This window comes from Mustela nivalis (assembly GCF_964662115.1).
Source record: "Mustela nivalis genome assembly, chromosome: 4".
NCBI classification, from domain to species: domain Eukaryota; kingdom Metazoa; phylum Chordata; class Mammalia; order Carnivora; family Mustelidae; genus Mustela; species Mustela nivalis.
The window spans coordinates 144,445,656-144,463,021 of NC_139023.1; the positions used below are offsets into that span (position 1 = coordinate 144,445,656).

General features: G+C 35.2%; 1 protein-coding gene across 6 annotated transcripts in view; it reads left to right on the forward strand.

Moving 5' to 3' along the window:
- Window positions 1-17,366, forward strand: part of SLC10A7 (solute carrier family 10 member 7) — a 251,975-nt gene that overhangs the window by 35,028 nt on the left and 199,581 nt on the right. The gene's annotated exons all lie outside the window — the stretch shown is intronic.

A 17,366-nucleotide genomic window follows, 5' to 3' on the forward strand; every position in this document is an offset into this window, starting at 1 on the left:
AAATTACAAATTAATAGTCAGGAACTACATGGTTTAATGGATGAAGAGCTGTTCTTAAAGCCCCAATCCTTACTTTAAAAGTACAATTATTTCAACTTTTAGCTGCTTTAGAGTGGAGATTTTTAGATCACAGCTTCCTGGTCTTAAAATGAATTCAGAATAAATCCCAGTGGTGGGAAATCTGTACCTTATTAATAGTTGACCTCTTTCTTTTTGCATTGGTATTATAATGAAATGCTAATTGAAAATTCTTGCTATCCTTTACCTGTTTGCTTTATAGATACAGTTTTACATTGCAGAGACATAGATGGATTTGGAAAATGTGAATACATTTGCTGTTTTGAGTTTGTTTTAATCCTAAAGCTTCTAAAGGCTTTTAGCTGAATTTATTCCAAGGCATAGGTAAAAATCTAATTATAACTTTTGATATGTTAGCCTCTAGATGAGAGTATCAAAAGAGAGAACAAAAGATTTTGGTTGGCATTGCCACTTATTTTTGTTTCTGTTCAGCGTCATCGTGTAACAACAAAATTGTGTAAAAGCCTTATTCCTGCTTTCCATGAGATATAATCATAAACCATTATTATCAAGAGCCAGCTTTAGCGCTTTTAAGTGCTACAACACATTCTTTAACATCTAGTAATATAAACTTGGCATAAAAGCTGTAAAAATGTCTTTAAACCTAATTGGAGATATGTGTTAGCAATACAGTGCAGAGATTTCATATTCTTTGTGTGGTGGTCAAGGCTTCTTTTAACTCCTTGAGGAAAATGAAGCTCCTAGGAGCAGTTTGTAAGGATTAATTGATTTATCTCTTTGCTTCTAGATTTAAGTATTGAAGCAAGAATAAAATTGTCTTTTTGTACAAAGAATAGAGAGGCAACTGTATTTTTTTTTTAAGAGCTGAATTTGTGTGATGATCGGTGTTTTTGTTCTTTACACCTGTCTTTCTCTTACAGGCTACCCCATTGTCAACCATACCATATACCATCACACAAGAGTCTGGTTATGTGTTTTCCTATTTTGAATGCAAGTTGAGTCAGTTAGGACCATTGTGCCCTAAACATTTCTAAGCTCCAGTTAATGGCTTACTTTAAACAAGTAGTATTCAGAGTTACAAAACACTTCCCAGCATCACAATGTTTTTGTCAGTTCCTTGGAGTTGGTTATGTAGCAGGATTTGATCCAAAGGAATGAGAGTCCTAGTTCTAGGACTAAAGTCCAGTGGTAGAAGGAGCTTTCCGTTCTGTTGTGGTTCAGGGGGCTGTTTTTATTTCCTCTTTTCAAGGAATTCCTCTCTTCCTCTGCTTTCCCCCTAACCCCCAAGACACACATGCTTGTGTATATACCCACATTTAAAATAGGGATTTGCTAAGGAGAAGACCAAAAGGAACATCCCTTTTCCCTATCTTTCCGAAGTTGTCAATGTTGCTGGTGGCTCACCTGTTAATGTAGTTGTCTTAAGCTGCTTCATTGACTCTTGGTGCTCTCCTCCACCTCCACCTTTCTCCCTCCTCCCATTTACCTTACGGACCATTACTGTGAGTATCATCTCTTGCAGCATCTCCCATCACACTGTGGACAGTACTTTCAAATAATAAGCATTATCAAATATAGGAGGTGAAGAGTGTTAGTTTTCTAGTTCTGCTTTTTATTTATTCCCACTATCTTCCTTATTCATAGATTTCTTTGTAGACTATGTATTCCTCTACCCAGTCATATTTTGTTTCTCTATTTTTCATCTTTTATTTCTTAATTCTGTTTCAGCAGTCTCTTTAAAGCTTTCCAGGATGGGTTCTGATTCGAAATTAGAGCTAAGTTGTAAGAACAGGCAATTAAGCTCTCTTTTTAAAATTCTTTTAATAACTTAATGTGTAATGATTTAGTACTTGAGTGGGTATTGAGGTAATAATCTATAAACTTTTTGTGATAGAATTATGTGCTAAATAAAAATGCTTGCGATATAAATCAAGTTGGCTTTGTTAGAATGTGATGATTCAATATGCATTTTAATTTCTCTTAATTTTAAAAGTTTTGAGGTTAAGTGTGCAGTTTTAAATATTTTTTCCTAATCTCTGATGGCGTGAAAGATCTTAAGAGCTATTTACTTATTTACCTTTTTTACTTGTTTCCTAAATTTCTTTATTTCTAAAGGAACATTTTTCCTCATTTGAGGTTTGGAGGAACAGCCCTCAGAACATCTGTCACAATTTAAAATGGTGGTCTTTGACACATAGTTGCCCAAGAGTCTGAGGCTGCAACGTGATAGGATTAGATCTTAGAGGATGGGAGGGTCTTCACCCTGGTGGCAAATGAGGGGTAGCTCACTGCTTGGGAGGGCACTTTTGGAGGGAAAGTTATGTTTGGAGTGCAAAAATGATTAGTTCTTGAATCCTTGTGACTTTTCACTCTTGCTAAAACAAAGAACAACATTTTAAAAAGAAGAAATAGGAAATTAAGTATTGTCATTGATTGTATCCAGTATGAGCATTTGACAAGAAAGACATGTTTTAAGTGGCATGTTTTTCCTTTTTCGGGTAAAATTTACATGGTTAAATATCGACTGAAACGACAACCGATAGATAATCAGATACCTCAGAATATGTTTGGGAAGCTGGGCTTCCGGAAGATATGAGGCTTAGTTTTTTTAGCCTGGGGATTTTGCCTGGGGAAAAATGTATGTGCCTCAACAGCTGAAGGGCTATTCAGGAGGAAACAAAGTAAAATGGCATCTATTTTAACGTGTAATTTTGCTATTTCATACTTAATCTTATCCTTGGCAGAAATGTCAAAATATACTAGCTGCAAACCAGCTCTGATGCCATATCCACACGACCAAATTGAACTGGGTAGCTAAAATCCTTAAGAATCAAATAGAAGAGGGTCCTTTCTAGGTAATTCTCTGGAGAGTAGGGAATGCTCTAGTGGTATCAAAATGAAGATGTGGTATATTTCAAACAGGATCATACAGCCGAAGAAAAGCTGCTATGGAGAGGGCAGGGGGCAGACTTAAAAGTTGGTTTATCATACTTAAATATAGCTACAGATTCTTTCACATCATTTTCTACCTCTGTATATTCCCACTCAAATTTAAATAACCTTCCTCCATTTATGTTTAGGTTTTTTTTAAAAATTCTAACTGGATCTCAAATTGAATCGTTCACGCTGGAAATGATTCTACAGTTCCCTGTGCCTTATTTCCTTCTCTGCTGTCCCTCAGAGGCTAAATTATTCTAGCTGTACAAACCTGTACAAACTATTTAAGTGAAAATCAAGTTCTTACTAATGGACTAGCTAGATTTCTATTTTATATAAATGCTTTTCTTTTGTTTACCCTGGAGTGGAAGCCTATCCCTTGGTAAAGTCTAGACTACAATTTATCCTGTCATTACATGGCTATTGTTGATTGTTTTTTAATCAAATATCAAGTTTCTGTATTTAATGACTTGGAAGATGCATTACATTTTGTCAAAATGTAAGAATTTATGAAGAATAAAAAGCCTCTGGAATCCCCAAAAGATCAAGAAGGGGATATGTATAATTTTGCTGTTTAACACATATATAAGCATTAATATTTATTATTGAGGTTAGTATTTTGTATTTTCACTTCCCATCAACAAATAATATAGTATATTATTTAGAGACCATTAAACAGCTCAGGATTTACTCACAGAAAAGAAAATTTTAGGATTTTTTTTCTTCTTTTATTTGAATTTTCCCCGGGTTGTTTGGTAAAGAGCAAACAAATTTGTTTACGATGAGGGCATTTACCTTGAATAAAACCCTGTCTGGTAAATGGAAGTAATCCAAAGAACTGATAAGTTGCTGAATGGTCACCATCATCTGTTAACATAATGCACAGACTGTTAATGTTAGGTAACAGAGGTAACTTTGACAGTGAAAATCAGTGCCATGTGCAGATATGGCCCTTGATACTTAATTTCTACTTAATTATTAGAGTGCACATAAAGCACATCAGTTTAGTAGGCTTTAGTAATAGTATTAGTTTCCTAACATTTAAAATTCATAGAAATGGTAGATAAATGCACTTTTGTTTGACTGGAGGATTCATTTTTTATTAAAATAGCCATTAAAAATCAAAAATACAACATGCTTAGAAACTCATTTTTTTAAAGAAACGCTTGATCAGTAGAAAATATTTCCCTAGCCAAATTGGTAGCCTCATGCTCTTTTTAAATAGCATCATTTGGAATACTTTAAAAAGTACCTTTTCCCCATAAATGTCCAATTATGCCTTTTCTTTGTAACCTTTGTAAGGGGAAATTTTATTAAGGAACGAGAGCACCGTATTTAATTCAGTGAAGTGAATTATAATTTCAAACATCTGTTTATGATGTTTTAAAGATGATGTATACATATCTATTTAGTGGAATATACCCTTTGGCTTTTCCTTATTTGATAGGTGTTGTGGCTTGGAAAGAAAACCACACATACATAGAGTAAATCAAAGACTCTAGGAACAGAGCTGCATTAAAATAAAACATGCAGTTCATATATGCAAACAGTAAAAAGCATACAAATGGGCGAGCTTTTTTTTTTGGTTTTCAATGATAAATTAAGATTAAAAAATAGTTTTGCTGTATCTTTTGTGATTCTCTACTCTTTAAGCCAATTGTAGTGATCCATGTACTTTCCTCATGAGGGGATCAGTGTACACAAAAACTTATGCTTTGTGAGAACCTTAGAATATATGCTCGGATTAGAATATAAAAAAAAATCTACATTTCAAGAAGATATTGGTATAGGATTTTCCCCCACCTTTGTCCCCTTAAGGAAATAGTGATGACAGCCGTTCAGATCTTCCCCACACCTCTGGTCCTCTGTATCGATGGAAAAAACACACTGGACAACTGATGACCAAGCAGTTAGCTTTACCAACCTGCGCTTTGGTATTTGAAATTTGGTTTTCAGTCTCATTTCCTGCCTACTGCAGCGAGATGGCCTTTAGACAACTAGACTTTCAAAAGTTAAAAGGCAGTAAGTCAATCCCCCGGAAATGGAGCAGAAACGTAGATTCACATCGTAAATAAGGAAATGCATTGAGTACATTAAACAGACATAGAAAAATGGATTTCTGTCTTTTGTAGTAAGGTAATTGGGCACCACTGCTTGGCAGGAGCTGGTGCTATTGAGCTGGCTGTAGCTGCCACAGGTTGATAGGCAGGTGATCAGGCAGCTTCCGCCAGGGTCTGCACAGGAGGCCTACCTAATATGCTGTCTGCCCTAAGGGCCTATGGGAACACAGTTGGATTATTATGTTAATGCATGAGCCTGCTGCCCTCTTCCTATCCCAGCTGGGTTCCCTGTTGTTAGGAACTGCTTTGCACTGACAGTGGAGTAATATGCTTCATGATTGAAAGGGCAAAGGGGCTTGGAGGAAGGAAAAAAAAAAAAAGAATAGGCCTGTACAGATATGTAAATGAGGGAAGAAAATCTGTAGGAAGATTTCACTCTATAGAGAGAAAGTTTATTAGAAAGTTCTTTTTCTCTCATAGCACTCTGTAAAACCACTCATTTCTTAATTAATTTCCGGGCTTGCTCTCCTTCCCAACACTGCTGTATAGTACATGGCAGTGTTTTCCAAAACAGGCACTTAGGCTGATTTTTCAACGGAGATGCTCTAACACATTGGTACTCAGCTGGAGTGCTGACAGTAGTACGTTTTTTTGTACCTTCATTACTCTTTCATACTCGTTCCTACACCTATCCCACTGTATTTTATGGGAAAGGGTTTTTTTTTTTTTTTTTAAGGCGCTGAAGGATTTATATTTTGTGTTGATGTCACTTTTACTTTCCTTTATTTTTGGTGTGGCTTTGGAAAACTGCACAAACCTTTTGGGAGTGAGTGGAGATGGAAGTGAGGAAATGGTTGGGTGGGATGGATTGTATTTTCTTGGGTTGATGAGGTTGGTGGTTCAAACTGCAGTAGCATGTTGTTTTCAGCTGAGGTGTTTAATGTTGACACCATATCCTAGTGAAAAGAGTGTGGGCTTTTTTGTCCCTAGATCTGTACAGATTCTGGTTCTTCTAACTAATAGTTAATCCAATTTTGGATAAATTGCTTTACCCCTCATCTACCTCAACTCTAAAATGGGTATAATATGATTTTTAAATGAGAGGATAATGATAAAAATCATTAAGTCTGACAGAGTGAGTAGTTGGATACTTAATTGCTGTTATAACAATTACAATTTTCAACTATTAGAGCATTATTTTAATATTATAGTTTTAGGGGCGCCTGGGTGGCTCAGTGGGTTAAGCCGCTGCCTTCGGCTCAGGTCATGATCTCAGGGTTCTGGGATCGAGTCCCGCATCGGGCTCTCTGCTCAGCAGGGAGCCTGTTTCCTCCTCTCTCTCTCTCTGCCTACTACTTGTGATCTCTCTCTGTCAAATAAATAAATAAAATCTTAAAAAAAAATTATAGTTGTATACTTTCAATGGTTTGAAGATTTTCTGTCTTTTCCTGTAGACTTTTTCTTTTAACCAACCCTCAACAAATGGGAATGACTTTAGCTTCAACCAGAGTTTGAGATGAAAATATTCAGATAGACATTATTTAACTTAAAGGGTTAATGTTAGCATATGTTCCTAAACAAATAGTTTTATAATAAGCCATATTTCAAATGCTAAAAGCAAATTGAATGGAAAAGAAAATCTATTTGGCCAATAGTCTAAACAGCTTCTGGAAATACTTTTAGTGGATGCCTAAATTTGGAAAGTTTACAAATATTTTCTGTATGTTTAACTGTGTCTAACACATTTGTTTATTTAAACAAATTAGAAATGGCAGTATATACCTGGGAATTATTTTTACTATATCTCTTTTGTTTTTTTTTACTTAGAAGATGTATGTAAAGATGATGTATCCACAGTACCTGGTTCATTGAGAAATTGAGAAATGATGGTCATTGTTAATTAGTGTCAGTGCATGTTTCATATCCACAGACCAGCCTGCATTAAGTAATGTTTTGCCGATTTAAAAGGAGGAACTTTAGGGAGATTCTCAAGGTCAGCAAATATAGAAAGTTGGGTGTACTATAGGATCCATAGGCTATGTTACCATACATCTGGTGAAAAGAATTCTCATGATTTAAAAATGATCCACTAATCATTTTAATACTCCATTGAAAACTTTGTGTTAAAGTTTGAGGTAGATACTTTGTGTTAAAGATTGAGGTAGATACTTTGTGCTATAATGGAAAAGAAACTCTTTTCTGAAAGACGATTGTGCATTTAACCATATATATACAGAATATAGGGAGAAGGAACCAGTTCTATCTAAGCAATTCTTTGTAGTAATAGCAAAATTCTTTTATAATACGTCTTCATATTACCCATTTAGTTGGTTACATATATGGTGTGTTTGGGGCATATGAAGATATATGTGTGTGTATATATATATGATTATGTATGTGTGTGTGTGTGTGTGTGTGTGTGTGAATATATATGTGAACACATGAATATATACATATTTATGTATGTGGCTATATATAATATGTTCATTATATAAAATATCAGAATCTGACTTATACCTAAAATATTTCAAGAGGAGCTCTAGTTAAGTACATTCCTTAATAATAGGATTTTAAATAATGCATTAAGTTTGAGCAATAGTTGTTAACTTGTTAATATTTTGAACAAAAGGCATTAGAGGAAGCAATAAGACCATGAAATAGGTAAAGAAGAGTCAAAGGAGTGTGCCTTTTTTTTTTTTTTTTCCTTTTTTATCAACCAACAGTGCAGGCTGCTTCACTACCTGTTGTCAGAATCCAGTTCTACATCTGCCTCCAATACAACCCTTGTACATTAAAAGAAGCCAATCCAGAGTAAATAAACTCTGTTTTAAACGAGGTCTACTTTGGGGGCGCCTGGGTGGCTCAGTGGGTTAAAGCCTCTGCCTTGGGCTCAGGTCATGGTCCCAGGGTCCTGGGATGGAGCCCCCCATCGGGCTCTCTCCTCAGCAGGGAGCCTGCTTCCTCCTCTTTCTGACTGCCTCTCTGCCTACTTGTGATCTCTGTCTGTCAAATAAATAAAATCTTTAAACGAGGTCTACTTTGAAGAAAATCCATAGAACCTATTAGGTTTATATAAATGTTTGTCCATAGCTTGGTTTTCTTTAATGTAGCTGTAGATTTGACACATCTGGTATCCCCTGATAGGTTGAATGGTATTAAGGACAGAAGTCTTATTTTATAGCAACAAAACAAAAACTAAAACAAAAAAAAGAAAGAAAGAAAAAGGAAAAAATAACAATGCAGTTCCTTAAACACAGTAGGAATTCATCAAATGCTCATTTACTGAATAATTGGGTCCATATAATAATGTACCATAGTAGTATTATAGTACTCGGATTTTAGTCTGTGGATCCCAGTGTACATTGATTTTTCTTACCTTTACTTAGTACTATCTCAAGAAAACATTATCCATGTGCTCCTTGCAGCTTTGTGAAGCTGTTGCGTTTGTTTACCTTTCCAACATCTCTGACCCCAGTGGTAACTTCTGCCTCTGCTGACCATCTTCCTTCCTCTACCAACCCATCACACCTCTTTATACCCTCCCCACATTGTTATTCAGAAAGGCCAGCACTGGAGAAATGAAGACTAGGTGAGGTGTTTTATAGGAAAGAACAAAAGAAAAAGCCCCAGAGGGGTTGTTGGTTTCTGTCCTGCTAGAAACTATTAGCCTCTCTGGTGACTGTGTTGCCCTTCTGGTTGTGTTCCCCATTCACCCTTTGCTTTTCAAAAACTGTAGAAACACCCTGAATGACTCTTTTATTCCAAACCCCAATCCTAACTAGAATTGTTAAGAGCCACTCCTCTATAAATGTTTCCCCTCCCCACAAGACTTCTTTCAGCTTTTTTCAGATGTTTCCCCCAAAGATGGTAAAATATTTTTGTTGACTTTTTTCCTGGGGCCTTACAAATCTCTAAATATCAACAAAGAATTCTGCAGAACAGGTTATATTCTAAAATCACGGTGAGTTGTATTGTAAAAAATAAACACTACATTTGTTTTAAAGGCTTGCCTTACCTCCCCATCTCCATCCTTCCTCTTCTTTCCCTCTTAAAATGATTATTTGTCTCTATTTTTCCAAATTTACCAGAAATTTTTTCTCTATTTCTGGGTCCCTAATTTAGCAAGTCGTTGATTAATCATTCTCACCACTTAGTAATTATAATATTGATAAAGATGATACAGTTAATAATAGATAATATTTATTAAGTACTTACTATGCTAATAGGTTATATAGTCTCACTTAATTTTTGCAAATGCTTACAAGTAGATACTAATTTTACACCCATTTCTGAGACAAGGAAACAGAGGCTTCCTATGTTAAAGTTGTTCAAAGTCCTGTCTATGGACCTGGATTCAGACCTGTATAAGCTAAATGTAGCGCCCTCTGGTGCCTATATATCTTACGTCCGTTTTAGGTGGTAAACTGCATACTGAATCTTAGCCTTTCTTTCCCAACCACCTCCCTCCTATCTTTGGATTGTGTCCAAATCTGTTCTTGTGTAGGAGGTTGTGTCTCATTAGGCATAATCATATCACATAGATCTAGGAGGATGGATCTTGGATAAATAAGAGAGAAACCTTTTTTTTTTTTTTAACCCTGTTTTTCAAGGCTGAATGGGTAGGCAGCTTTGTAACTTGGTATTATTTCATGACAATCTCAAAGGAAAAAGCAAGAGTCAGCATCACTAGTCCTTTTACTGGTAAAGTTTGGTAGTGAAAGTGGTGTGGATGGTGAAAAGTTATCAGGAAGCTGATAGTGTAAGGGCATGAAAGCCAGAACAGAAATTTACATTAGTTTCTTTAAAAATAAACCTACTCTTGGAGCTAACAGTCTATTAAGTGTAAAGACGGACCCTGAAGATCAATTGGTAAAGTCACTTGCAGTTATAAAATATAGTTGACCCTTATACAACATGGATGTTAGTGGCACTGACCCCTGGGCAGTCAAAAATCTGTGTATAACTTCTGTCTCCCTAAAAACTTTACTAATAGCCTGCTGTTGAATGGAAGTCTTACCAATAACACAAATAGTTGATTCACACATATTTTGTATATTACATATATTATATACTATATTCTTACAACAAATCCAACTTCTTCTTAATTTTTTTAGTATTTCTTGGCTATGCAGTTCATCTGTGAGTTTTTCAAATTGTTGCAAATCTCAAAAAAAATTTCCCATATATTCATTGAAAAAAAATCTGCCTGTAAGTGGACCCATTTAGTTCAAACCCACGTTGTTCAAGGGTCAACTGAAAATAAGTCATGGGGGTGTAACAGCCAGCATGGTGACTGTGGTCAATAATAACTGTATTGCCTAGGAGAGTAGATCTTAAAAGCTCTCACAAGAAAAAACATTTTTGTAACTTTGTACGGTGACAGATAGCAATTAGACTTAATGTGGTGGTTATTTTGCCATGTATACAAATAGTGAATCAATATGTTGTACACCTGAAACCAATATGATGTTATATGTCAGTTATGTTTCAATTAAAAAAAAAAAAAAGAGGAAGGTTACCAGAAGGAAACAGGGCATAGATTAATAAACCAGGTCTTTACTTCATGATAAAGCCAGTCCTGACTACCAGACACTGAAAAGATAGTGAAGTTATCCTGGCTTTTCAGCAAACCCCTAGATTTGTGGAAAGAACTCTGAGAGCCCCAAGAATGAAACTTCCTGAAGCATTCTTCTAATCAGGGTTACACCAGAGATGAAGGTGTCTTCTCAGCCCACTAAAATCTCAGCAGCTTGTTTGAGACAATTATAGCTAAATGGACAAGGGAAGATAAGTGCTTTGTCCTAGGCTTTCCTCCTGAGGTTCACATTTATATGATAGTCCTTTTACAAGAGCCTGGGTTTAGAGTCCTGATTTTACCGCTGATTCATTTCACTTACTTCTCTCAACCACTTACCTTCTCTGAAGCTTATTTTTCACATCTGTAAAATGGAGTAACACTTATCTCATGGGGTTATTTTAAGAATTAAGTGAAATAACAACTGCTGTCTGGCATAGAGGATGCTTAATGTCTCTTTTTTTCTCCTCCTGCTTGTGTAGTGCTATTTTGACAGAAAAGTAAAGTAAAAGAAGTTAAATAATTTTATTATTAATTTCTGGGTCAGAAAAACTGTTTTTATCTCTTGCTTTTGTAGAATTTTATGCATCACCTCACTGTGTGAGCCACTAATCTTGGGGCAAAAAAGAAATTCAGTTGGTTAATAGCACCTCTTGGAAGACAGTTTTTAAACTGTAATGAAGCTAGGTTAAATGGGAGCCAAGTGGGGCCATTTCCAAGGGTTTTGGAGGTAAAGCAATTTGTTTTTGTACTTGTATCACTGCTTTTACTCCTTTTAATCTCATTTCTAGTCCCTTAGGTTCCATAATAAAGTCTTCAGTACTATACATTTTTATTAAACATCTTTTTGGACTCCAATTTGCATTTCAGATAGTATAACAAAATGTATGTGTTTCAAATATTCACTGCATAATTGTGATTAGAACATGTAATCCCTCAAAAGATGTTAATTGCAATTTAAATTCACGCTGAATTTAATTAAGTGAGCTGGGGATTAGAAAATAGATGTAAGGAGTAGTTAAGGGAATACATTTTTAAAAAGCATCCATATTTTTCCTAAAAAATATAAACCTCTTTCAACTTTAAGATTAGAAAAATAAGAGAAATATTGAGAAGAGGAGAAAGCAGGTTAAAGGACAGATTAGAAAAATCTTAAAGCTATGCTCACAATTGGGATCTAGAATTTAAGCTAATGTGGTTAAAGAAGGAGGGCTGTTTTGAGTATCTTTCTCATTTATATTCTTAAAGAGTTTTCCAGTTGACGTTAACTCACTTGGTGTCTGATAAAGACTTCAGTTGAACAGAAATTTTTAACAACTGCAGACAATGATTGGGAAGGAAGTAGCAACAGAGGTCTTTCAATCCAGCTGTTTTGTTGTACATCAATCTTCCTTACAGTGTGCTGGTCAGGGGGCAGTTTATGTATAATTATGTAATAGGCACTTTGTGCATAGACAATTCAGATTTAAGTAGTGCCTTTCTATGATAACTTCGCTGTATTAATGGAAATAAAGTGTAGCATTAGAAGAAAAACAAATGCCTTATTTTTTCCTAATTTATGAAGAATACCAAACTTGAGATTTATAGTCTTAAAAAAGTGTATGAGTGGTCAATCTCTCAGTGATTGGGAGCATGCAGTGTTTAGTTATTTGATGTTGAATCTGAAAACAGTTTTTCAAAAGGCTACTGGAATAACATTGTGCTTCATTTTTTACTATGTTTATTTTGAAAGATTTTATTTATTTGAGAGAGAGAGTGATCATGTGCGCACATGCCCAAAGAGCAGGGGGAGGGGCAGAGGGAGAGGAATAAGCAGGGAGGCTGACTCAGTGTCCGAGATCATGACCTGAGAGGAAATCAAGAGTCAGATGCTCAACCAGCTGGGCACCCAGGTTTGCCAGTGCTTCATTTTATTTTGAAAATTTTCTAGGAATGCATTTTAAATCAAGAATCCCTTGGGGCACCTGGGTGGCTCAGTGGGTTAAAGCCTCTGCCTTCAGCTCAGGTCATGATCTCGGGGTCCTGGGATCGAGCCCTGCATCGGGCTCTCTGCTCAGCAGGGAGCCTGCTTCCCCCTCTTTCTTTCTGCCTGCCTCTCTGCATACTTGTGGTCTCTGTCAAATAAATAAATAAAATCTTAAAAAAAAAAAAAGAATTCCTTTTAAGGTGCTCTAAACACAGTTTTAAGTGCAAGGATATTATTTCTACTTTTAAGTAATGTCTTTATTTTTACATGTGTCTAGAAGAGGAAAAATTACTTCATAAACCTGTTTTGAATGAGTCATACCATGAATGTATTACACAAAACAGTGTGCATTAGTTACACATACTGACTACCTGATATTTTATTGGACTCTATAAGCATAATTTTTTAAGAAACAACTTTCAAAGTCTTTCAAAATGTTCTCTTAGTAAGAAATATTTGAAATGAAAATTCAGATGGAAAGCTCTGTCTTTGTTTCCTAAGAAGCAAGCATCCTAAAGAAAAGAATTGTGAATCTGGCTTTTTATCTAGAACAGAGTTCTTCAGGCTTTCTGCTATGGTAAGGAGTCAGTTAAGGGAATACATTTTTTAAGTGAGTATAGCAAACCCTTTTTTAAAGGAAACAAAAGCTCTGTTTTTACCTAAGACACTACAGCTTTAAGTATGTGAATCCTTATCCATTTTTGCTTGCAACCTAAAATCATTCCACATAAATGTCTTCATTTATTTGTAATTTAATTTCCCTAAAATGACTACTTTGATAATGGCTGTCATGGGTGCTTTTTCTAATTCCAATAAAATTACTGTTATTTTCAATGAAGTGACTTTTTTTCTTTTGGGTTAGGTTCACATAATAATTTTTGACCAATGGCTTATCAAGGAAAAGGCTTACCATCCATTCACTGTCCTAAAGCACATTGTGTGTGGCATCTACTAGTAACACAATATTACAGAATGACTAGGAAACCTTATGTTCTTGTATTGTTTGGCATTTTTTTAATATCTTAATTTTTTTATTATAAAAGCAGTTATATATTCCTAGTAATCTAGAAAATATAGGTAAATGAAACAAAAAATACCATAATCCCACTGGTCACATAATCATACTGTATTTTTATGTGTGTTTTCTAGACATTTTCATTTGCATATGTGTTGAATAAAATGAGATCATATCATGCATCCTGTTTTGTAATCCTGTTTGCCCACTTAGCAATACATCGTGATCATGTCGCCACAGTGTTCCACAACACTGTTTCTAAAGACTGTTTACTCTTCTCATGTGTGGATTTGCAGTGTTTTATTTCAGTCCTGGATAATTTTGGCTATTAAAAAATAACTTTATGATGAAGATCCTTTTAGTTAAATCTTTTCCTGGATCTGTATTATTTTCTTTTTTTTTTTTTAATTTTTTTTTTTAAAGATTTTATTTATTTATTTGACAGACAGAGATCACAAGTAGGCAGAGAGGCAGGCAGACAGAGAGAGAGAGAGAGAGAGGGAAGCAGGCTCCCCGCGGAGCAGAGAGCCCAACGCGGGGCTCAATCCCAGGACCCTGAGATCATGACCTGAGCCGAAGGCAGCAGCCCAACCCACTGAGCCACCCAGGCGCCCCTGTATTATTTTCTTAGATAATTTTTTTTAATGGAATCTCTAGGCCAAGGGTTGTGAATGGGCATCTGTAAGGTTTTGCTGTGTACTGCAACATTACCATCAAGGTAATAAAGAATGCAGAGCCAGCTTTTCCCTGAACTCTTACCAATCATATGAATATTATTTTTAAAAATCTTTGCTCATTCAATAGTTTTCTCCCTATACTACGTTTATTTTCTCTTCCCAGGGCAAGTTAGTTCATGTTGTAAAGATGGGGAGTCCATATAATATTTTATAGAAATGTGTATTTAAAAAATATTTTTATTTTATCCTCCTCCTAGCCACCTGATTTCTTTGCTCATATTTTAGAGTAAAAATATTGATGGCAATATTTAAAACGTTGCTCTGTTTCTTTATTTTATTTCAACCAAAAGAAAGACACATTGTGGTTGCTGGAAGTGTTGTTTAACTAGACCCCTAACCATGTTATAAATGGTGCCCGTGGAAAGATCTGGGGACCAGACCTTTAAACTTTTTTTTTTTTTTTAATCACATCTTAAGATCTTGGAGAATCTGAACTTATATAAGAATGTTTGGGCTGCTGTTATTACAGTTAAACCTTCTGAGAGTATCTTCTCAGGTAATTTTTTTAGAGAAAGTCACTTACAGATATAAAACGTTTGACCAGAAGAAAGCCTCAGGTTGTCACAGTTACTTATACACCATTGTTCAGCTGGGCCTCTTTATTAAATCATCTCTTGGCAGTCCATTAGTTGTGGTGCTACAGCTATTGCATGGCCCACTAAGCTAATATACCTTCAATCACTAACAGAAGGATAACCTTAATAAAAATTTGAAGTCGATTTAGTGCTTCACTGCTTGCTGACTAGTGTTTTACATTTTAGTATGTCTCTACAATTTCCGTTACGTGGGTTTTTTTTTTTTTAATATTCACAAATATCTTATCTATGTAATATATTGGAATCAAATAAAGATTAATGGCCTAGAGAAGGCAGAGTGTTTGGAAGTTCTTGTGATCCTGTCTTGCCATGGCCAGAAACTGTGTGATCTTGAGCAAGTCACTTCCTACACTGGACTGGAGTCCAACCCTTGTATGTAAAATTAGGAAATTGGGAAGATATTCTCTTAAAATTTCTAGCTGTGTTACTTTGTTATATGTAGAAGATTTAAATTACATTCTGAAGAATCTAATACCTTGAAACTTGCTTTTCTTTTTTTAACTTCAACTACGTCTTTTTAGGAAAAAAGAATTGCTCTATTCTGTCCCTCATAAAAGAGTAACTAGAATAATAAAAGAGAAGATCCATGTTATTCAATGGTAAATGATACAGGAGAAAACTCGCTTAAAGTCAATTAACTTTGAAAAAATGAATTACTGGTTAGCACTAATTACTGAAAAATGTTTACCCTTTTTTAAAAAAATGAAACTAAATTATGAAAGTAAACCTGTTTTACTTTATTCAAACTTTATTCATTTAACAAAATTTGGGTTATTTTATAACTATGCACTGATTCTTGGAGGAAGGAAGAAAGAATCAAGTATTGTTTTGAAATGTGGGGATCAGTGTAATTTTCCCAAGAAAATTGTTAGGATGACATGATTTTACATCTTTTGCTTCTATTTATTTTGCAACACAATAAAAAAGGTACAAACTTGCAAAAAGTTGAGGTTTCTTAAGTTTTCACAGATGCTCTCATTTCAAAAACTAGTCCAGTTACTCTCCTTTTACTCCCTCCTGTCATTTATTTTTTTCTTACTTACCATTAACATTGTGCTAATTTCATTGACTTCATGAATTCCTGTATCTTCAGGATGCCTGCGTGGCTCAGTCGGTTAAGTGTCTGCCTTCAGCTTGGGTCATGATCTCAGGGTCCAGGGATTGAGCCCCACATCTGTTCTCTGCTTAGCGGGGAGCCTGCTTCTCCCTCTCCCTCTGTCTGCTGCTCCCCCTGCTTGTGCTCTCTCTCTGTCAAATAAATAAAATCTTAAAAAAAAAAAAAAAAGAAATCCCACATCTTCGTAGGACTTAGCAACGTATTTGTGTTTTATTTGTGGTGTGTTGTCAGGCGTTTAAAATACTGTGCGATCAGTGAGAGTAAACCAACTGAAGCTGAAGTACAGAGATGGATACTATTGTGAAGTAGTTAGGGTGTGAGTGTGAAGGGATAATATCTTCTTGAGAGTCTGTTAGAAATGGTAGGTTCATTAATGAGCCTTTGCCTGCTATCATGTCCTCCTTTCCGTGTACAATCTACATTCTTCAGGGACTTGGACGATGAATACTTGTGTAACAAAGGCTTGCTGGGCTCTTGAATGGTCCCTTGAATGGTTGCTAGAGGCCTAGGGGTTTTATATCTACCATCTCCTTTAATCCTCACAAAAATTTTGTGAAGTGGATGTTGTTATTCCCATTTAGTAAAATGAAGACACTGAGATCTTTCTAAAAGAATTTTTGTAGCAGAGTATGTGACCAGGTTGTTTTGAAACCAAGTCTCCTGACTTTATTATTACAGCTTTTTCTAGTATTTCCCAGATGTCTCTGTGATGATTTTCGATTAAAACATTTTACTTAACATGAAATCTTTGTCATCTTTAAATAAGTATAAAACAAGAGTGTCTTTTTTGAATATCAGATCAACCCACAGAGTCTTTGAGTATCACCAACGTTGATGACTTAAAAGAGCTCTGATGCCTTTGCTTTCATAGTAAGGAATAACGGTGGTTTGAATTAATTTATGTTTTTATTAAGTAAAAACATATTGATGGTTTTTTATTGAAATTTTCTGTTAAACCTCAAAACCAAGTAAATATGAAAAAGTTAATAATGTCATAGTTGTATTTTTCTACTTTTTTGTTTACTTTAAAAATTTTTATAGATTTGAAAATTCAGGTTGATGGATATATAATTAACTGTAAAATTCACCTTTTAAAAGTATATAGTATGATTCATTTTTGGTATATATAAAGTCATGTAGAACATAGGCATTATGCTGGCAAGAGGCACAATCATCTTTTGTGCCTCTTTTTTTCCTTTTCCTACTTGCAGGCCCCGATAGCCAGTGATCTGAATTCTGTCTGCATAGTTTCATCTTTTTGAGAATGTTACATGCATGGGATCATACAGTATGTAGTTTTTTGTATCTGGCTGCATTTATTTAG